Raw genomic sequence first — 24,267 nt, 5'->3', positions numbered from 1 at the left:
TCTAACGAGCAAGATAAAAAAAATTATATAAAAGGTATTTGACTAGCCGTTACACAACTCTAACACTGAGGGAAACAACTGCACATTGATAAGCCAAATGTCCTCGCCTTCATGCTGCGTCTATGGTTTCAATCATCTCTTACTTTACTGCTGCACATGTACAAAAATACACTTACAAGGACATTAGACTGATGTTTGATATAATATGAACTCTCAAAGAAAACGGAGCTGTTTAAAAAGTCTGACTACTTGGCATGTTACAAGGCTTCTTGTCTTTCTGTCTACTAATTTATCAGTCAAAAAAGGCCTTTAAAAAAAAGTGTGGCCTAAGTAAGATTAATTCATAACTTTCAAAAACATTAAACAAGTTAACAAAAACAAATAAACACTTAATTCATTCATTCAAAAATGTAGGTGAATTTAAAAATACATAAAACAATAATGAAAAGATAAAAAACTACTCTAATTCCAGTTCTAAGTCAGTGTGGAACAGAAAGCAAGCCACTTGTAATATCTAAAATCTAGTAAATAAGGACTTTAACATCAAAAAAGGCCCAAGTGTTGTTGTGTTTGAAACCAACTAGCAACTGTGAAGTGCCATAGAGGAAATGGTTAATGTGCTAAAAAAGGAAGAGAGAGGGGCAACAATCACTCCAACAGCTTCCTTTAGAGAGGGGCCTCAGAGAGACTCACGGTTCAGAAGTGAGTCATGACAGGAAAGATGTCTTTTGAACTCCCTGGCATGAGTAAAAACACCTCAGAGATATCAGAGAGTGTTCTAACCCAGAGCACAAAGTATTGTTTTACACAGAAGTTCAGAGTTAAAGTATTTTCAGCATCATTACTCCAGTCTACAGCTACAATAATGCTCTCTGCTCCATTTTTAGATTCAACCAGATGTGCCAATAAGCTCTTTGCTGATTGGCTTGGACGAGAGCATGTCAGAAGAATTTTCTGCTCCAATTTACATTTTTTAACTTGCGCGGAAGACATGATTGAGGCGAATATCTTGCGTTCGTGGCAAACGCATCACAAATTTTGTGTCATTCGCGTCGCCTGGCACGAATTCACTTTTATTGGCATCTTTACATTGACTATGTAATCTACTTGCATGAATAATAAAATCTGTGGTTGGTGTGTGTACACCAATAGAGCAGAACCATGCATCGTTGATTTATATTCCTACATTACTCCCTGCAATACAACTCTGATTCTTCAATCTAGTGGTCGGTAATTGATACAACCACAAGTGTCACGTTGAGGTAATTAAAATGTCAAATGTATATTTTGCACCCAATTATTTACTTATCAGGCAAGATAAGCGGAAAAATTATACAGTGTAGTAGTGTTGTAACAATACCAAAGTCAAAGTCAAAGCCTTTTGGAAAATCTATTTGTGGCAGTCAGTTTTGATACTGTGGCGGCCACCACAAATAAATCAATGTATGGGAAACACAATGAAACTTACCTGCTTGAACTCATTTGATCTGGGTGTCTGTTTTTAAAGTTTTTTGTTAGTTTGGTGTGTTTACTCCTTTTAATGTCATCATGTCTTAGTGCTTTTATGAAGAGAGTGCATCTGCTCACCTTTCAGTTAGCGCATCAAGAACTCGGTATCACCGGTACTTAAAAAAAAACCTGGTACCGTAACATTTAAAAAAATGTTGTACCGAGTTGGTACCGAAGTACCGGGTCTTTTGACAACTATACAGTGTAGTGTTGGGCGATATGGCCATTTTTCAAATCGTGAGAACAACGATACACAATATTATCGTGCCTGGGTGGAGCTGGTGTTTTAAACCACGCAGGTGCGCGAGAGAGAGCCTATGGAACCACCAATAATCAAAAAAATATATATTTTAAAACATACTGATAAACTAACTTTAAATATAAAAATACTGTCAAACACAACTGCCATACCGTGCGTCCTGTGACAAATCTGCCGCATCTGTCCATGGAAATTAGGTCTAAATGTTCTGTAGAATCAGTCAATATAGAAAATCAATAGGAGATTTCATTTAAAGTCCAGCAGTTTAACACTAATATTAAGCATAAACGAATACGTTAAATATAAAGTATTCAAAACAGGTAAGTTTATATATTTGGAGTAGGGCCGGGACTCGATTAAAAAAATTAATCTAATTAATTAGAGGCTTTGTAATTAATTAATCGAAATTAATCGCATTTTAATCGCATATAAATATTTGATCTGAGAACAGTGAGAAGTAATTTTTTTTTCACATGGATTCATAGTATACCATTGAATAATGACTGAATACATAAGCTTAAGCAACAAAAAATTGTTTATTTTTGTTCAACCAAGTCTAGCAGACCAGTGCAATTTTTGCCATGAAGTGTAGCAATAGCATATTTAGAAACAATTTAGAAATAGTACATTTCAGAAATTCAGGAAGCTTATAGGTGCTGGAACCTTCTGTAAAGAGTTTTGAAGTAAAACACAATACTGTCAATTACATTCAGAACATTGGAAACCCTGACTATTAGAAAACATCTCTTTGTTGCTTCAGAGGCCATAACATACTAAGTCCAACTCTCAATAACCTTGGTCAAAACAATAAAGAGTTCAACATAAACTGTTGCACCAACAAAATAATACATAGTTCAACATAAAGTGTGAAGTCCACGCTAGCTACTATATGTTTTGCGTTGAGGTGATACTTGAGGCTCGATGTGCTGCAGTGATATGCGAAGCGAACGCTAGTTGGTGCTTCAGTATAATCGGTCCGCCGAAACAAATCCTGTGAGAAACGTTCCGCGGTGCAAAAATAAGTCATTAAAAATGCGGGAAAAATTTTTTTCTGTAATTAATTAATCTTAGTTAACGCGTTATTTTTTGTGTAATTAATTAATCTCAATTAACGTGTTAAAGTCCCGGCCCTAATTTGGAGTAAAGTTGAATTGAACTGATGCATCAGACATACAGCGCTCCAGACAGTGCACCTCATGACGAGTCTGACGCAACACCACAGAAACAAGAATGAGATTCATTCAAACATAACTGTGGCATTAAACTCATTAAGTGAGGGCTCGTTTAAAATATTGCACATAAACAGGCCATTCAGATTACTTGTTAACAGTGTTGGGAACGTTACTTTAAAAAGTAATTATAGTTATTCACTACTTGTTCCAAAAAGTAACTGAGTTAGTAACTGAATTACTCTATAATAAAAGTAACTCGTTACCAGGGAAAGTAACTATTTGCGTCACTGTAAAAAAAAAAAAAAAAGATGCTACATGTCAGAGAATTTTTACTTTTTTTTTCAGTTTTCACAAGTCAATTGAAATGAGTAGAGCAGACAGGTACATAACTTTCAATATTTATTGCACGTCAACAGACAGCAAGAGTTTTATCCTGCACTTCAAGTGTTATCTTTGTAAGAAAAGTGTTTTTGGCCACTAGCTTTGTAGATGCGTGTCACACATCACATGTACACATTACATGCACGTTCTTGCCTTTGACCACAATGAATTTGAAGTAGTGCTTATATCTTCACCTTGAAAATGCCAACTTTTCATCGGATTGCTCCTGACTCGCCATCTCTGCTGCGAATCTCTGTGTAGCTGTTGCTTGTGTGTGTGTGTGTGTTTGGCGCTGCTGGTGCAGCCGCGTGTGCCGGCATGCCTGTAAAAACACTGGCTCTGACTGGCTACCTTGAAACCCATAACTCTGCCTTAGCCAATCACAACCGCTTATCTCGTCATTAACCCACCTGCTAACTCGCTGTGTGAGCCAGGGGTGCGTTCGGATTGCATAGTTTATTAAATCAATGCATAGTAACGCACCGCATTTAACATTCAGTAACGTTAACGGCGTTGTAACGACGGGAAAACTAATTAGTTAGATTACCGCGTTACTGAAAAAATAATGTCGTTACCTAACGGCGTTCTTTTAAACGCCGTTATTCCAAACACTGCTTGTTAAAGTGCAATGAAATACCTTATATTTGCAAACGATGTATGTCTGTTTGTGGATGGAGACTTTGTAATGGCAAAAACTATGTAGTTTGCAAGCATCTCATTATAGTGAGTATTGCATGAAAATAATAACAAGGCAGCAGAGCGAACTCATCCATAGTGGTTCTCACGAAGTCCTTCTATGTCATCACCACATAGTGTGCGTTATAAGTTAAGTGATCAGTCTTTAAGAGAAGAACTACGTGAGAACCACTATGGATGTTATTATTTTGCCTTTACTTTATTTGTAACGGCAAGAAAGAGTTAATCTCTCATGTATGAGAAGAGCGTGTTGTCATGTACCAGCCATTAAATATGTGGGACACCAACAACTGGTTTTCTATCTCTTTCATTTCATGGATTTGGTTATCCAAGTCAAAGCGGAACTTCACTTCAGCGACTACAGGCTCTAATCCTCCTGAGCTGGCGTGGTGTGTGTGTGTGTGTGTGTGTGTGAAATGCGGTGCTGAAGGGAAATAGCTGGGAAGTTTGATAGCCGAATTATAATAAGCAGCTTAATAAAAATTTAAATAATAGTTATTATTATTATAATCTAATACATTAATAGGAAAATGAGCCTAATATCATTTTATTTATCGACAGAGAAATCTGCTTATGTCGATATCTCTGACTATCGTCAATACACGATACTACCGTCTATCTGCACAACCCTGCTACAGTGTAGTCTTTATCAACCTGCAGAGGTTTAGTTTATAAAATAATATGCTGACTGCACACTATCCCTCAGTTTGAGAACCACTGGAGTAGGCGATTTGTGTTATTAATTTGGTCTGTTATGATGCTGTGTGTTTGATTACTAATTCAACACAGATCTTCACAGCATAAAATAAAACACTACATTCTTATTTATTGTTAAATTTATATCTGTGGAATTAAATGAGCCATTCTGTATGATAATTTAGATTACGGTTATGTTACTACACAACAGTAATAACATATTTCTTGATTTCTTCAGTTAAACATTTTTAAATGTTTGAGTTTTCAGTATGAAAATAGTCTGTGTGCATTTGATGTTTACTTGATAAAAACCCCATTCACTTGCATTCTTGAAACTAAACTGTTTATGTAAAGACTATAAATATAAGATAAAGCTACTGTAAATATACGACGAAAGCAAGGACACAGGTGTGAAGTAAAGAACCCTTACCTCCAGCGCAGAGCCTCAGAAGCAGGCAGACTCCGACCAACACCACAGTGGCATACAAAAGCTGTGCCATCGTCAAACAGCGTCGCCGTACTGAGATGAGTGATGACAGCTGCTTATGCTCCTGAAATCCCAGTGAATACTAATGTACAGGTGGAGCAATTAAAATTATGGCTGAAGCAGATGCAGAGAATGAGAGGAAGAGTTGGTGGATGATGATGGCACTACAAGACTCAGAGATCCCTTTTCACGGGGTCCACGGCACTAAAGTAATAAAAGAAACAAACAATAAAAACAAAAACATGATGAGCAGATCATACATGTCTCAATGTATCTTCCTGACAAGTTTAAACAATTTCTACAAACACAAAGTCCAAAAAAAGCATCTATACTGTAATAATCTCTCAATATTACAAGAAAAAAAAACAGACTTGATCCGGCAGTGCTGTAATTTTTCTTGGTAACATCATTGCCCCCTTGTTTTTTCTGGGCTTGACCCCTCAACCCGACAGGACGGCGCTACTCTTGAATGCTGAAACATGCCCAAATAATTTGATGAAGGATGTTCCGCAATTACCCCATTGGCCCCTTTCAGCGTTAATAACGTAATGTGTCTGTTCCCTTTTAGGCCTGTGCATCTCGCTGCAATTAGTGGCCCTGAGCAAAGTCTATCCTGAAGGGGGGAGGGACAAATTAGTGGCTGAATGGGCTGGTGTACATCACTTCTGATTTGCCCAAAGGGGACAAAGAGCCCCGACCTGTGCCCCACTTTCACACATCCCAGAAAGGATAACAAGGGAACAAAGCTAGCCTCCGTAAAGCGAGGGTACAAATAGCTGTGTAGCCACCTACACACAGAGACAAGAAGCTAGATTAAGGCGAGACACGGCAAGCAAAAAAAAAAGTCATTTTTGTGCATACTGGTCGATTTTCACTTTATGGTATTTTTTGCTTCTATAATATATGTCTTCTTTAACAGGGATACTATAAAAATGACAAAAGTTCACAATAAAATGTTTATTTTTAGGCATTTTGTTCTCATACCACTGTCAGTTTTCCTTAGTTTAGTCTGAAATTAGCATTTTTCAATCAGATACAGTACAGACCAAAAGTTTGGTCACACCTTCTCATTCAAAGAGTTTTCTTTATTTTCATGACTATGAAAATTGTAGTTTCACGCTGAAGGCATCAAAACCATGAATTAACACATGTGGAATCATATACATAACAAAAAAAAGTGTGAAACAACTGAAAATATGTCATATTCTAGGTTTTTCAAAGTAGCCACCTTTTGCTTTGATTACTGCTTTGCACACTCTTGGCATTCTCTTGATGAGCTTCAAGAGCTTCAAGAGGTAGTCACCTGAAATGGTCTTCCAACAGTCTTGAAGGAGTTATGCTTAGCACTTGTTGGCCCTTTTGCCTTCAGTCTGTGGTCCAGCTCACCCCAAACCATCTCGATTGGGTTCAGGTCCGGTGACTGTGGAGGCCAGGTCATCTCATCACTCTCCTTCTTGGTCAAATAGCCCTTACACAGACTGGAGGTGTGTAGGGGGTCATTGTCCTGTTGAAAAATAAATGGTCCAACTAAACGCAAACCGGATGGAATAGGATGCTGTTGCAAGATGCTGTGGTAGCCATGCTGGTTCAGTATGCCTTCAATTTTGAATAAATCCCCAACAGTGTCACCAGCAAAGCACCCCCACACCATCACACCTCCTCCTCCATGCTTCACGGTGGGAACCAGGCATGTAGTGTACTTCCGTTCACCTTTTCTGTGTCGCACAAAGACACAGTGGTTGGATCTCAAATTTGGACTCATCAGACCAAAGCACAGATTTCCACTGGTCTAATGTCCATTCCTTGTGTTCTTTAGCCCAAACAAGTCTCTTCTGCTTGTTGCCTTTTTTTTTAGCAGTGGTTTCCTAGCAGATATTCTACCATGAAGGCCAAATTCACACAGTCTCCTCTTAACAGTTGTTCTAGAGATGTGTCTGCTGCTAGAACTCCGTGTGCCATTGACCTGGTCTCTAATCTGAGCTGCTGTTAACCTGCGATTTCTGAGGCTGGTGACTCGGATGAACTTATCCTCTGCAGCAGAGGTGACTCTTGGTCTTTCTTTCCTGGGGCAGTCCGCATGTGAGCCAGTTTCTTTGTAGCGCTTGATGGTTTTTGTGACTGCACTTGGAGACACTTTCAAAGTTTTCCCAATTTTTCGGACTGACTGACCTTAATTTCTTAAAGTAATGATGGCCACCCGTTTTCCTGTACTATTTCTATCAGCTGTGTATCCACCTGACTTCTGCACAACACAACTGAATGGTCCCAACCCCATTTATAAGGCAAGAAATCACACTTATTAAACCTGACAGGGCACAACTGTGAAGTGAAAACCATTTCAGGTGACTACCTCTTGAAGCTCATCAAGAGAATGCCAAGATTGTGCAAAGCAGTAATCAAAGCAAAAGGTAGCTACTTTGAAGAACCTACAATATGACATATTTACAGTTGTTTCACACTTTTTTGTTATGTATATAATTCCACATGTGTTAATTCATAGTTTTGATGCCTTCAGTGTGACTCTACAATTTTCATAGTCATGAAAATAAAGAAAACTCTTTGAATGATAAGGTCAGTCCAAACTTTTGGTCTGTACTGTATATCTCTTTGGTCGCACTTGCAAACAGCAAGTGTTTGATACCACCGGAAAGATCATTCTGTTCAGCTTAATGATAGCCTGTCTATATTTGGTCATCAGTGCTGTGAAGATGGGGAAAATTCATCAACGCAACAAAATAAAAAAAAAAAGATGTAAGCACCTAGCAAGATTAAGGATGGCGCTTGCAAAAAAGCATTAGTTTGCGAGAACGACTAAATAAACACTAATAGTGCATCGAAGCATAAGATACATGCAATGAATGATGATAGGAATATCCCTGTGGATCACAGCCAAGTTACACAGCAGTGGCTTATAACGTATGTGTCGCATTTGAACGAGTTGATTAAAGACTTGATTTGTCCAACTGTATGTCGAAATGACCTACAAATTAATATAGATCCCCAAAATCAAGGCTTTTGTAGCAGTCTGTTGATGGAGTGCAAAAAAATGTAAATCGCTAGAAAATGGCTACAGAAAAAGTGTGTTCTCATCCTCGCGTCTACAGGGGTCAACAATGAGTGATGTAGCCTTTGATATAAACATACGAATGGTTCTGTAAGCACACAAGTTAAGACTGGGATATGCTGCTCTAAAGAAGATATCCAAGATACTGGGTACGGTCACTTTGCTTTAAGTTTTTGATTCTTGTGTCTAGTGTCAGCATATGGCCTTGTTAGTTATTTTTTCAGACATGTGCTCCTCTAGCCCCCCGCCCCCCTTGTTTCCTCTTACCACACCCTCTCGTTAGCCTAGTTGTTCTAATTGTTCTCACCTGTCCCTCATGTATTTTCCTCCCTATTTATAGTGCACCTTACCCTTTTGTGTTCGCTGGTCTGTGGTCATTCTCACACCCTCTGTCTTTGTCTTTTCTGTCGCTGAATATGGGTCCGTGTCTCCCTGTCTAGTTGGTCTTATGCCCTTGTTTTGTCTAGTCCTTCTAGTTTCATGTTCTTGTCTTGCTCCTTGTTTTAGTAATTTGTTTGTTCTTGCCTTTTGCTTTTATGTGTAATATTTAGTTTTTCTAGTCTTGATTCTTGGTTTTGTTTGATTTATTCTGAGTTGGTTAAATTGGTAATTTCTTATTTTGGTACTTAACCTTTTATTAGTTCATTGGCTTATATTTTTCCTTGTCTTGAGTTTAATTTGTGTTTTGTGTTTACTAAAATGGCTCGTTCTAACACACCCCCACATCTCTACGTCACTATGTGGGAAGATTTGCATACCGCTGCCCAAATGTTCACGCAAAAAAAGGAGGATTACCTTTTATTCTCGTTGTAGTATTGTTGTTGCCGCCACTGCCATGTCGTATAGTCGCTGTGTGTTTCACTGTGAAAGTGAAACTACTCTGTTAGGCCTTCCAAAAGAGGACAATATCCATTTCGTCATGCTTGGATCTGATCCGTGCTGGTCGCTGAGGAAATACATCAACTGCTCTGTTGGTCGCCGGATCGGCTTTCACCATGGACGAAGTGGAGTCCAGCGTGGGGTCGTCACATGTGTTTGCAGCAATCCCAAAGGACGCTCCTTCATAGAAACCGCAGACCGTGTCATTCTCAAGCTGGTCTTTGCTCACTCTAGGCCTCCGGACTCCACTCACTCAAGGCCGCGGGTGTGTGACTCTGTTTAGTTGAGAAAGCGAAATTACTTCGTTTGGCCTTCCAAAAGAGGACACGGCTAGAAATCATGTTTATATAACGTTTATAATGGGTTTTATGTTTATGTCTCATCGCTCCGGCCGGACAGGGTGTCACAATATGTTAAGGGCCGCAACAATTCCATCACACGCTTGAGGTATTTGGCCAATCACAATGCACTGGATAGCTGGCCAATCAGAGCACACCTCGCTTTTCAGACCAATGAGCCTTGTAAAAATCGACGTGTTTCAGAAGGCGGGGCATAGAGGAGAAACAATGTACACTATGTGCAAAATAATGTGTTTTTTGGACCTTAAACTGCATAAACATTTTATTACACCAAATAAACCAAATTATGATATTTTTAACAGCATCATATGACCCCTTTCATAAGAACATCCTAAACACCAAGGAAATGAAAGCAATTATTCACTCACATTCTGAAAGTTTCTTATACATGAATGGCTAAGCAAGTTGAGTCATGTCTTGAAGACAAAAATTGGATCGCACACCAAAAAAAGAAGTGTGGAGAGAAGGACACTCTTGAAAACAGCGTACTATGCTTCTAACATTAGACAGATTAAATCTACTGCTAAATCTTGGGGACTTTCATATAAAAGCAGTCATGTGCCTTGAAAGGACATCTATCACTATCTGCTTCAAAAGTATCCCAGATCTTAAAAAGCAATATATAAGGCACACTGTGGTTCAGTGTTTTATCAGAGACTCCTGGAGCTTTGCTCTCTGAAAGGCTTTGATGGCTCCATAAATTTATGGAAGGAGGCCGAATGAATAGGTTTATTGTATTGTGATGTATGACTATAGTGCATCTTTGGAGTCAACCTTAAGGCATGTACTTCATTTTCAGCATTCCAGTGAATCTTGCGCATAGCCATGTCTTCATATCAGACAGTGCGCACTGCACAGAATGCAGTCAGCTGAAGTATACTTTAGGCTTTATGCTTGACCGTGAATCTCTCTCAATCCTTGAGGAGTGAGTATTATCTGACCTTCCTAATGTGCAGAACTCAACGTTTCACTCAGGTCAAAAACCCAACATAAATGACAGTTCACCACAACATACAGAAGGTTTGGGTGGGAGTTCCAACTAGAATATAAAGCCAATGTGTGATAATATTATGAAATATATCTGTAAAATACATCTCACCTTGCCTTTCTTGTCACTTCTAACTACAGCCTGCATGACGACCATAGGGGTCTGATGTTTGTCTACCCTTCGCCCCCGCTCGCTTGGGCTGCTTTGGCCTGGGTCTTTGGTCCCTCCAGGGGCCCCTCCTTTCAGCAGGGCTCTCAGTACTGGAGGATCCCTTCCCTCAGTGTCGGCACTATGCCCCACATGCCTTTCAAGGCCTGCTAGACTGCAGGGCAGACTTTCTGGCTCCGCTGCCATTGTTTGCATGGCTGCTTTTTGCCTCATCTCAGGAAAGGATTAGCATAAGAATACTTGAGATGTGCACAATGAGATGTGCCCCACAACCAGCTCTCTCTCTATCATCTTTTCTTCTAATTCTCACCGAACCCCCACATCTCCTCTTGACACAACACCAAACACTGTCAAGCAGCTGCATCGCAGAAAGTCAGTCAAGCAGAGACTTTAAAGGCAGTGGATCGCAGGAGAAGTACAAAAGTTAATTTGTGGAGCATCTGGGTGCAATATGAGTTCCTAAGGCCGGATTCCTCTGGAGGGGTAATGGGTTGAGACAACATTTCTAGAACAAAGCCCCCAAAATTTGAGCACATTTTGGCTGAGAGGTTAAGAAACTCAGCCCAACTGACTAAGATCTGAACTGCTTGTCTATGAAGCACTTATGCAATCTTTGCGTGACTGATCTATTGTCCCGTCTTCGTGCCAGTGCATGTCATCTATATTGTTGTGAGAAGAAATTTCAATGCTTTTGATTAAAGAATACAAGGCCAAATAAAAATAAAAAATACACGAAATAATAATTTATAAATACTTGTTTGTTTATAAATATGATTTCATGGTGATGTTAATAATTGATCAGTACTCCCAAAAGACATTCTGCACTGTATTATTATATTTCTCTACTTTTAACCTACAGACAAATCATTGACCATTTCTTGGATTTTATATAGGAACAAATATGGAGAAGATGTCAAACTAATTTCCTGGAATTACTGAAGGTTTACTGCAAGGTTTTTTTTTATATATATATATTTTTAAATATATTACCTGCCTCACACAGGTCGTGGCCTAATGGTTAGAGATTCTGACTCTTAATCCAAAAGTTACGAGTTTAAGTCTTGGGCCGGCAGGAATTGTAGGTTGGGGGAGTGACTGTACAGAGCTCTCTTCACCCTCAATACCACAACTGAGGTAACCCTTGAGCAAGGCATCGAACCCCCAACTGCTCCCCGGGTGCCGCAGCATAAATGGCTGCCCAATGCTCAGCCAAGTATGGTGACCCATACTCAGAATTTGTGCTCTGCATTTAACCCATCCGAAGTGCACACACACAGAGCAGTGAACACACACAGCAGTGAGCAGTGAACCGGAGCAGTGGGCAGCCATTTATGCTGCGGCACCCGGGGAACAGTTGGGGGTTCGATGCCTTGCTCAAAGGCACCTAAGTCGTGGTATTGAAGGTGGAGAGAGAACTGTACATGCACTCCCCCCACCTACAATTCCTTCCGGCCCGGGACTTGAACTCACAACCTTTTCGATTGGGAGTCCGACTCTCTAACCATTAGGCCACGACTTCCGGAGCAAAGGGAGCAAAGGGAGCAAAGGAATCAAAGTTTCCTTACTTTAGAAAAGGAGAACCAGTCTCCTCTTGGATTATTAATCAGCCGACATTCTTCTTTACAAATCCTTGTTTCTTTACTTCCAATTATTGACCGGTTATGTTTTGATTTCTCTCCCCTGCGCTTCCGCGTTCGCCACTTCTGAGCAGCGCATGCACAAAGCCAAACTCGTACGTCATTTGCCCAGAACTGCTTCCATTTACAAGCGGAAGCACAAGCTACATTAAAGTGATTATTAAGATTTGAATATGGATATTTTTCTTACAAAAACGCATCGATTCTCTACAGGAGGCCTTTGATCATCCCCCAGAGCCATGTGAGACACCTTTTTGGATGTGAGCTTTTTATTAAACTTCTCCTGGACTGATGCAGTGCAACACCCACTGAGTGGCATTAAACAGCAATTAAAGACAATTTTTTTATACAACTCTGACTGGATTCGTCTGAAAGAAGAAAGTCACATACACCTAGGATGACTTGAGGGTGAGTAATCTATGGGCTAATTGTAATTTTATGGTGAACTAAACCTTAAATCTGCACTTCAGGTGTAAGAGAAACTGGGTGGGGCTGTTGCCTTGGAGGTAAGCCACACACGGATGAACTTTGACATAAAACTTTGACCTTTTCTAAAGTGAAATCCCAGATCCAAACATGGTGAAACCATTTGTTGGCGTCCAACTAATCTCTGGTGTAAGGAGCATTTTTATCTCCTCTGGTCATATAATCACCACATGAAAACACACTTCTCGGTTGCCTGTACTGCAGAGGGGATGTCAGAAGAAGTGGCTTTTTTTTTTTTAGCAGAGGTTTCCTTACCGTACAGAAAGACCCATTTCTGTTGAGCCTGTAGGCATAGAATTTGGTAAGCATGAAGGCTGTCTGCAGGTGTCATTCGGATCCAGGTGGCTGAATGTCCAAATGGCATTTGGATACTTGCATAGTACCACAAAATCCTATAAAACATTGGAGAGATTTTTTTATGCTGTATAGTATGTTAAAGCAGTTTTTTTTTCTATCAATTTTTAACAAGCTGCCAGAAATGCATGGCTATGGTCCAATAAAGGTAAAATTATTTCTAAACATTATAAATAATAAATCTGACTCCATCTCTAAACCAGGGTAACGTGAGAACCCAGTAAATATGCATCACCTGCACTATTTGTAATATCCAGTAAGCCTAAGCTATAGTAACACGGAGAAGAACTGCTAAACTTGTTAAAAACATGTTTGCTTGGTTTCTACTTCCACCATATAAGGTAGTTCTATTCATAGTAACATCTCAGTTCAGAAATCTTGTCGTACTTGATAATTTCACAGTGCAGCCAACAACACAGCTTAATTGAAAAGATGAATGAGATGGTGAAAAGCAGCTAAAGGGAGTAAAACTGAAAGGTGTTTTTCCCTAGTGCATAACTTGATTTTTTTTAGGTATCTTCTTATTCACAAATGTAATTAGTGTTGTCACGGTACCAAAATTTCAGTATTCAATACCGATACCAGTGAAAATTCACGGTTCTCGGTACCAAATCAAAACACAAAAATATGCTAATTATAAAAAAAAAAACTTTTTAGCACTAAAAATAAAACCAATGCCATTCTTTATACTTATTTACAATTGTGTTTAAAGTTTTTCTAAAAGTTATATAATTATGAAAAACAGTTAACAAGTTTCACTCAAATTTAATTAGTCTTTTATGTTATGAAATTTAAACATTTTATTTTTGGTAAATAAAGGGGATTTGCTATTAAAATTTAAACATGGAAGAAATATTGTGATTTATTTCTTTAAAAAATAAAGTTTTATACATTTTTTCAACAGTAGTAGCACTATCACATACATTTTACTAAATAATAGTAATATTTCTAGCACAATGCTTTTATGTAAAAATTAACTTTTAGGCCTAATGAATGCATATTTGTCATTTTAATTGAACTTAAGACTGGTGGTGATGCTTAAGATTTTTTGGCCATTGAGGGTTTCTGTAAAAAAAAAAATAGTAATAGATCATATTAATTATTATTAAAAGATAATACTACTACTAATTCTACTATCATACTAATGTATTTACAATGCACTATGAATTGATGAGCTGCTGGGTTAATGAATATTAATCACGTTGTCTGCGTTCGGTCAAACTGATTTGCTGAAATCAAAACAAGGATGGTACTATCAGCGCCAGCCAATGAAATTGCCATTTGCGCATTAGCTCTGCCCATTACCGGAGAAACCGGTATGTCTTCTGCTTGTTCGAAAATGAATATGAATAATTCTAAATGAACTCCATTATTTTGATGGGAGAAGACAACAAAGAATAGTTTACATATAGCGTGTCGATTCAGCATGGTAAGACTCTCGCTCTCTCTCTCTTTGCAGTTGTGAGAAACAGCGCTATCAGTAAAGCGACGGTGAGAAGTGCGCCTTCACAAAGAGTTTACAGAGCATCAAATACAGGTGCGCTGTGCGTCCATTGAGATGAACTGAAAAGTTCAGATCGCTTGATGGAGAAAGAACTCTGAAGCTCAGATGCTGAAATTAATGCAAGCGTCATGTGCTTCAGTCTAGTTAGTAAACAAACCCGCATGTCTCTGCCATTCATTAATTCACACAGAGACGCGCAGAACACTAATTCATATTTACATTTACAGATACTGGTCTGTCAGACACTTGTTTTTGCCCCCATTTTTCATGAGCTGAACTCAAAGATTGTGTTGAAAGTATGTGTTAGTGAGCACTTCTCCTCCATCCACCTCACAGGTGTGGCAAATCAAGATGCTGATTAGACAGAATTATTATTGTACAGATAATAGGCTGGCCACAATAAAAGGCCACTCTAAAATGTGCAGTTTTACTGTATTGGGGGTAGGGATGCACAATCATGATTTTTTTTATGGCCGATTCAGATACAGATTTTTTAACCAACAAAATGGCCGATTCCGATACTGATTTCCGATTTTTTTTTTAACTCTTTAAGCAACAAACAAGAAAGAAGGAAAGTGTGCATAAACAAGATGTTTATTTGGTATTTAATAGGCCAAACTGGCTTTTGTCTATTGAAAACAATAACCGTAACCATCTGAAATTAACAGCAATAACTGCACAGTAATTAGCCTACATTTAATACAAACTTAGATGGCATCAGCATTTAGCTTCTGTTTTTGAATTGGTTTGAAACTACATAGAACTGGCCTTTAATTAAAATATTAACTGTAAATTGTGAAATTTAAGGCAACAACTGCAATTACTTGTTGATTATAGTGATGTTTTTATAAGCTGTTTGAACAAGGGCTGCACGATGCGTCGTTTAAGCATCGATATCGCTTTGTACGAATCCACGATAGTCACATCGCAGGATGTGCGATGTAGGCTGTCGTAGTTAATCCATTATTCATTAACTGTATGGGCCAACTGCTCCCCGGCCCTTGACGAATGAGATTCGTTGAGAGCAAGAGCAAGAGAGAGAGAGATAGAGCACGCGAGAGAGAGAGAGAGAGAGACAGAGGGAGAGAGAGAGAGCGCCTAAAACAACACGAGCGCTGTCTTGCTCTCTCTCCCTCGCGCATATTAATCAATTGACACGATGGTGTCGATGTTTAAATCATTTAAAATGAGAATGTAAATCTGCTCACCGCATTTTTGTTTGTAAGAAAAAATTTGATTAGATTTCATATAGCAATATATATCACAGAAAAAATAAAATATCGCAATGTCATTTTTTCCCAATATCATGCAGCCCTAGTTTGAAGTCTTCTTCTGATGGCATCGATTCACTGCAGATGATCAAAAAGATGTAATGCTAAGTATCTCCTAATCTGTTCTGAAACTTATCTACATCATGGATGGCCTGAGGATGGGTACATTTTCAACCAACTTTCATTTTTGAGTGAACTATTCCTTTAAAATTGGCATTATGGCAATAAAGTACAATATCAAAACAAATCTTATATCTAAAGCCTGCCACCAAGTGGAATTATACTAATTGCTTTACAAAGAGAAAAGTGCTGGTATAAACGAGGCCTGGTGTGTCAAAGGCATCCCGAGCATTACAACAATCACAAGAGAACCATTACTTGGCATTAAAAAAAAAAAACAGGCACATGTAATTCAATCATCTGGTTCTCTACAACCAAATGAAATCCCCTAAATAATATGGTAAACAAACATTGTGACTCATTATAAGCAATACAGACAGAAAATATTTTTGGTTGTCTTTGCACTAAACCAACCCATTATTGAATTCACCCTAACTGGTGCCACTTTAAATAATTTACTCCGATAGCCAAGTGTATTTAAAGTAGATCAATACCATTAAAAGACAGCTGGGAGTCTGGGACATACTGAATAAACAGAGACCACTCTCCAGAACTACACTGGCCTCCCACTGCAAAGCTTTATCCAATCTATTTTTATCTGATCTACCATCAAACTAACCAACAGTGGCATAGAAAAAAGAAACATAGAGTTAAAGAAATCAATGGCTCTCACTCACTTTCCTACCATCCATTGGACGCTCAAGCACAGAGGACAGCATACAGTAAGTGTTAAAGGGGGGGAGAAATGCTCGTTTTCACTCAATATCCTGTTAATCTTGAGTACCTATAGAGTAATACTGCATCCTTCATAACTCCAAAAAGTTTTTAGTTTTATTATATTCATAAGAGAAAGATAGCCTGTACCGATTTTTCCCGGAAAAACACGACCGGCTGGAGGCGTGATGTGTGGGCGGAGCTAAAGAATCACGAGCGCCAGTAAGCTTTGGCGTTGAGAGCGAAGCTGTGACAACACCGTGAGGACAAAACCAACCAAAACAAACCATGACTAACAGTCAGATTCAGCGTATATTTATGATCCAGAATCAGATCCAGAGGCTGAAATTTAACAAAAGCAGCATCAGCAACGACGTCTCTATGTGGTATGTACTGAAATGTATATATTTGCTGAGTGGTTTTGGAAAATGACTAAGTTCCACTTTGTCGTCTTTTTTTTATTTATTTATTTTTTTTTATTTTTTTTTAAGCTGTACATGTGGAAAGTGCAGTTTGATGACAACATTGCATGTTGTTTACTTGATGTGCTTACGCGCCGATAGCTAAGTTAACAACACAGAGATATTTGAAGCAGTTTTACTCAGCGCATGCGGTTCCAACACACGATCGTAAAAATTTTTTGTTGGGACTGCATTATCCTTAAGAAATAAACGATGTGCAAATCTGCCGTCAAACTGAGCCTTGTTTGTAAAACAAGCATCTTCGAAATGCAGGGAACAAACACAAACACTTGCACAACTCCATTGATGCTCTGTAAAAATAAACTCCATCCACTGGTCCCTTAATGCTGTTTCTCTTTTGGTAATCTGTGCAGGGTTGTCTTGCCCTGGCAACCAAAAACACACTCCTTGTGTGACATTTCGCGACGCTCTCGCTCTGATCAGTGAATGTCTGTTGTGCTCTCAGTGCTCTGCTATACGGGAGCGCGCGCTCTTCCGGCAGACGTGCCCTTAGGACCCATATAAGGAAATTCCGCTCCATCTACCGTCACACAGAGCCATACTCGAAAAAAACTTTCCGAAACTTGTGACAAACCGGAAGGAGTATTTTTGGAACAGAAATACTCCTTCAAACGTACAACTTAATTTTTGAAACTTTGTCCATGTTTAGCATGGGAATCCAACTCTTTAACAGTGTAAAAAACTCAGTATGCATGAAATAGCATTTCACCCCCCCTTTAAAGAAAAGTCTGTTCAATTAAAGCTCAGTAGTGTGTATCAAATTTCCGTACTCATCTAGGACTTGTTTTCCATCTTTTAGATCGGAATGATAGGACTAAATGGTGGGGTGATACATTTGGGGCCAGATCTAGGTGGCCGTGTGTTTTTCCCTCCTACTTAGCCATACTGTCTCCAGAGCGAGTCAGGGAGGGTGGGGGCTGACTTTAGATGGTGCAGCAGAAAGGGATGTGAAACCTGATATACACTGCATCTTAACCCTCCTGCCCCAATGCCCCCCTTTTCCCCTCCTCACGCTGCCACTTTGCCATAGATTCCCACTGCAATCTGATCACTCGCACTGTTGCTGAGATTGAAACAAACTCCAAAAGGGCTCCAGGGCAACTAAATCTGGGTCTGGCTGATATTTTAAAAAACAGATAGGAGGGGAAAACATCTATTTTTATTGTTGTATGATATTGCTGCCTTTTAAGCAAAATTATCTGCCCTCAGTATAAAGACTGAGTGCCAAGCAGAATATATCAATGAGAAGTAAAACAGCCATGTTCAAATTGAGGGGGATGCAAGGGATTGCTAGGGGGTCCATATGTATGTTTAAAGACAGTGTAAAATAATAATAATAATAATAAAATCTTTAAAAAAAACAAAAATACAACAAAATAAAATTATAAATCTTTGATTATATATATATATATATATATATATATATATATATATATATATATATTAGTGATCGACCGATGTATCTGTTTACCGATATTTTTCCCGATATTTAAACATTTTTCCATAATCGGGTATCGGTTTTGTAATATCGGATTCGCCGATTTACGGCGCCATCTTGTGGCCGTTTTGAGATTTCCGCCATTGCAGCCCGGGTGTCTGAGGAGATCAGTCAACAACAACTCAGTGCACAGGTAAATAATAGTTCTACTTGGTTTGCTTTAATTAATCAACTTTCTTTAACATAACAGACATGCACAAATGAGATCTGAGACATAAATTCCTGATATAGTTAATTTATGCAGCTTGTTTCTAAACAATTGAGACGAACTCATTGAGTCACGTAGTGTAATTCATCATGTCCTGCCCCAATAAAGACGTATCTTTACATGAATTAAATAAAACAGACACGATTGAGTGCATGTTGAAAATAAAAGCGTTGAATTTAATTCTCTATCTGTTGTATATGCTCACCATTAGTCTAGAAGAGAAAGTTCGTTCATATTGCTTAGCAACTGACGGATGATCTGGAGGCTTAAGCACGGCGACTGAATGAAACTTTTGACAAGATTATCTTGTTTAAACACCCTAGATTATATTATCATTTACTACATAACAATTATTTCGCTAATACACATATAGGCTACATATACCGCTTTGTGGAAATTAATTATTTATTATCTCCATGCGCGATCGCGGTTGATTAAATTATAGTCAAACAGCACTTTGTCAGTTGGCATTTCATGATCTAACGTTAGATTGAATCTAGATCATAAAATGCCAACTGACAAGTGCTGTTTAACTTTATATAGTCTCGGGAAAAAAAGTTAGTTCATATTGCTCAGCACCTGACTGGGTTGATGATCAGGAAGCCTCAAGCACGGCCACTGCATGACATTTTTGAAGGAAGCAGGCTTACAGGGCAGAATGCTGAAAGACTCTGTTTTCTACACTAAAACCTAGTTCTGCTTAACTGGGAGTAAATAGCTATGCACTCCTAAATAGCCCTCCCGCCCCCACCAATATGTTAGAATCATTTTTGTGCTTTATTTTTTTACCTGTTTTTATTTTTTTACCTCATCAAAGCTTTTATTTTAAAACAAAGACACTTAGTAACAGTGCGCTTAAATTTTTTGGACTCAGACCCCTCTATTTATTTGTGTATAAATATAATGTTTTTTTTTTTTTGTATGCAAGGGGGGAGTGATTGTTATAAATAAAATGTTTTTTTCAGCTCATTTGTGTTGTAATAATTGTATAACAGTAAATAAATATCGGTTCTGCATATCGGTTATCGGGTACATAAACATACAAATAATCGGTATCGGTATCGGTTATAAAAAACCAATATCGGTCGATCACTAATATATATATATATATATATATATATATATATATATATATATATATATATATATATATATATATTATAATAATAATTCTTTATATTTAAGATGGCCGGAAGTCATTCATTTTCAATGTAAGCCAGCGTTAAGCAGGGGCGAGGAGCGGCGCGACTTGGCTATTTAGAGCGTCGTGGAGAGTTGAAATCAAGGCAACTTTATGGTAATAAGCTATGACGCGGTTGGGCAGCAACCAATCGGAACGTAGAAGTCCACCGCTCGAGAGGATTCCAGAGAACGCAGCTCCGACCATTAGTTCCCAAGCACAATAGAGGACAGGTTGATTATTGCTGTTTCAAGTTTGCAATAATCTATGAGATGTCCCTGTTTGCATACAGGGACATAAAAAAATTAATTAAAACTGATACGTTGACCAAGGTGTCTGAGATTTGTTCATTTTAAGTAAAGGATCTTAATATTTCGTCCACAACAATATATAATGAGGTTAACTTATAACGTTATACTCCTTGGGGTTAGTCTGGACGAGATCAACAAGCTTGTTTGCTTTGCGGCCACTTTAAATACAAAATAAGCATTCGATCTACGTCAGAGCGTCTGAGCACTCTCTAATCTTTCTGCAGCGTCGTGAGTAGAGCGGCAAGAGCGATTTTTGACGCTCTCGACAGAGGCCACAGGGTGAGCACCCCCTGCTGGCCTCACTAGCACCTCTTCCAGCAGCAACCTAAGCCCCTTTCACACTGCCATTCCGGCAAATACACAGGTAAAGTGTTCCTGCAATTGTTCCCGGTTCGCTAGATTTTGCACTTTCACACTGCCAGTGATGACCCGGTATATGTGCGCGCTTTCACACACAACCCTTGAAGATCCCGAAACAACACGTTACATCAGCGCGTGACGTGTAATGTACGAGTCGAAAACGCTAGGCACGTTATTTATGCATTTTATGCATTTGATTTTATGCATTTAGCAGACGCTTTTATCCAAAGCAACTTACAGTGCATTAAGGCTATACATTTTTACATATCATGTGTTCCCGGGGAATCGAACCCCCAACCTTGCGCTTGCTTGCTTGCTAGCGCAGTGCTCTACCAGTTGAGCTACAGGAACACGTTATACTTTCACTGAAGCAAGCAAACGATTTCTGCGTCAGCGTGGAAAGTGAGGAACTAACTGATCTCTGCTTCATTACAGTTTGCACATATGTTTTCGCCGCGAACGTTGATCCTCCTTCAAAACAGCCGGTAAAAGAGTCGCGCGTCATCACTTCAACACGAAATTAGATCTGGCTTTTGTTCACACAGCGCTCGTCCCGGGTCGAACCCCGCAATGTTACTAGGTCCCCGACCCGGGTTCAATGCGGTAATCAATCCCGGGACATGGTTGCTTTCACACAAAAGGCGACCCGGCAAGGTTCCAGAAATATTGCGGGTCCGACGTGCAGTGTGAAAGGGGCTCTAGTTTTCTCAGAGGTCTCCCATCCAGGTACTGACCAGGCTCAGCCCTGCTTAGCTTCAGTGGACAACCGGTCTTGGGCTCCAGGGTGATATGGCTGCCGGCATATATATATCTTTTTCATTTAAACAAATTATCTCCCTACACACATATAAAGAGAAACATTTACAATACAATTAGTTTTTCACTATATAAATTTGGTATTTATACAAGGACCTAAATAGATGCCTTTTAGGATGATCATGTTTGGGGGTTTGTGGCCCCTACACTAAACCATCTACTCACACAAAGCACTTTACAATCACATCTGCATAACAATTGATCATTAATTGCAACACTGAACAAATAATTGCTCTAGCAGTTCCTGTAAATTGAGTGTCTAATGCTACACAATACAAATGAGAGGACATAAGGAGTACCTGTTTTGCACTTATTAACATAATAGATCATCCAGAAATCTACATTCCCAATCTCCATAACTTAACATTCTTCTGTGAAACATGTGAATGATGATGTCACCATTCATTTTTACTGTACTGGGTAAAAAAAAAAAAAAGTGTTAAAATGAATGGTGACTTTGCCCGTTGATATTCTGCCTCACATCTATTAAATTAATTAAATTTTTTATTTTTTTTTCACTCGCCAGAGGAGATCATGCATCCAAGCTGTGGAATGCACAGATATAGGCACGTATAGAGCCTTTAGCTTTAATTTTCTCAAATAAATCCACTTTCCTCAAGCCTATCGAAGCAGACTGCCTCACAGGCAGTGTTACCACAGACTTCAGTGTTACCAGTTGTTTTTGACCTCCTCGGGAAGATAAAGGAGCTGAGCAGAGCCCCGTCCCACAGAACCCATAAATTAAAAGCACCTTTCGTATTGAGCGGGATAGAGGTATGACCAAGAAAGACTAAAATCTGGAAACCAGTACAAAATGAACAGTAAAACCAATTTAAATGTAACGAATTTCCACGAAGCTTCTCATACAATAAAGCCAAAAACAGCGTTTTTTTATTGAGAGGCGGATACTTGGATACGTGAGCAAAACGGCCTGAAGTTAAAACCAACCCATGAAAGAATATATAATCCAGAATATAAATAAAGAGGCTATTGTAAAGTGAAAAGAAAATGTAAATCAGTTTCCATAAGAGATAAAACTAAACATTTAGAAGCAATACACAGCTGTCAAGATTATCAGGGAAATTGTTGCTAACATTAAGCGAATGTCGCGTTGAGTTTTCTTCTAACAATAATGATAGACTACATAACGTAGATTTACAAAGACACTGTATTACTTACAGTGTAAACAATACAGTGTTGGTAGTTATGGGAGTCAATTTAAACGTATTTCGAATTGCTAACGGAGATAGCTCACTAGTTATAGTTTAAACTCGCTTTACTCTGAGGAAATCTCACTACAAATTCATTTAACAAACTCATAAACGCTCATTGTTATTTCTCTTTAAGACTTGCACATTTGTGTACAGAGTGTTTTTTTTTTATGTAACGTTACATACCAGGCAGTCAGTTTATCATTCGTAACAGTAACGTTACGTGGAAATTGAAATTTTATCGCAACAAACTTTCGGGAGGCAGCGTTTAGCATAGCCAAGCTAACACTTTCCATTTCACTTACCGAAAAGATTCTTCAGGAAATTATATTTCCGTATAACGTTACTCCGTCAATTTATTGAGCTCTCGACAATCGAATAACTCTGAGGGTTAGTTTCTAGATGTGCTCGTGCTGGACTCTCATTGAGGTCTGACGAGGGTTTTGCACTGACCGTCGCAGTCGAGACTCCCAGCACCCCCTGGCGACTGAAGCGAAGAAAATAAAATAAACTGGCAGTTCGATGTTTATAAAAGTCATATTATCAGATAGAAGTCGTAGTTCGTGTTATGTAACTGTTTTATTAAAAGAATGATAAACATTAAACCTAAACTCAGGTGCAATCATTTGTTTATGGCAGTTGTTAATACTGTCCCATGCATACATCATTTAAACAGTTTTAAACATTTCCTTTGATTGTGGGGAACATGATCATTTAGATTTTAATAAAACAAATAGATTTAAATACTATAGTAGCATTTTAGTCGTAAAAGTAATTAGTAGCAATGGGGCTGTCCAGACTTCAGTACAGTTTAATGATATTTAATCATACATTAAAAACAGTGCCAGTAAAATGTTGTGTTATGAGCTATTTTTAGTATTTTAGCAACTTAATACTTTTACTAGACATGTTTAACACTTCAGTGCAGATTCAGGTGTATTTTTGGGCATTAAGCCCAAGGTCAAAATAAGCACAAAGTAATAATTCTGTTTTCACAAGATAATTTCAAATACAAAAAAAGAGAACAAGCTATTTTTTCATTCCATCTTTGAAAAACAAACATATATCGCATATGTAAGTAGATACTACATAAAGTAAATCTACAGTATCCTGTAGAGCCACATCTCAGTTTGAACTCTCATACATAAACACAAAGAGAGAAACTGTAGTTCTCAACAGAAGACTGTATTAAAGACACTTGTTAACACATACTTCAGAACGTCATGTTTATAAATATGACTACCACATAACACATACTGTATATGGTTCTTTATTGTATTATTGCAGTAACACTAGTGATCGCCGAAAACTATGTAATTATGGATCAATCTTTTATTGCTGTAATTCCCCAACAACCAACCACCCAACCCAACCAACCCAACCCATAGCAGATGGCAAATTGAGATAATACATTGTGTAAAATGACTGCTTTGCATTTAATGGTGTTAAATTACATC

At 38.5% G+C, this 24,267-nt stretch overlaps 1 pseudogene; it reads right to left on the bottom strand.

The window, feature by feature from the left end:
* LOC113074397 (bone morphogenetic protein receptor type-1A-like) overlaps positions 1-23,270 on the bottom strand; it is a 29,263-nt pseudogene extending 5,993 nt beyond the window's left edge.
* Between the last annotated feature and the right edge of the window lie 997 nt (positions 23,271-24,267).

The sequence above is a fragment of the Carassius auratus genome, unplaced genomic scaffold (assembly GCF_003368295.1).
Source record: "Carassius auratus strain Wakin unplaced genomic scaffold, ASM336829v1 scaf_tig00014498, whole genome shotgun sequence".
Taxonomy (NCBI): domain Eukaryota; kingdom Metazoa; phylum Chordata; class Actinopteri; order Cypriniformes; family Cyprinidae; genus Carassius; species Carassius auratus.
The sequence above is the reverse complement of the archived record's forward strand: the minus strand, read 5'-3'. Positions and strand labels throughout refer to the sequence as shown.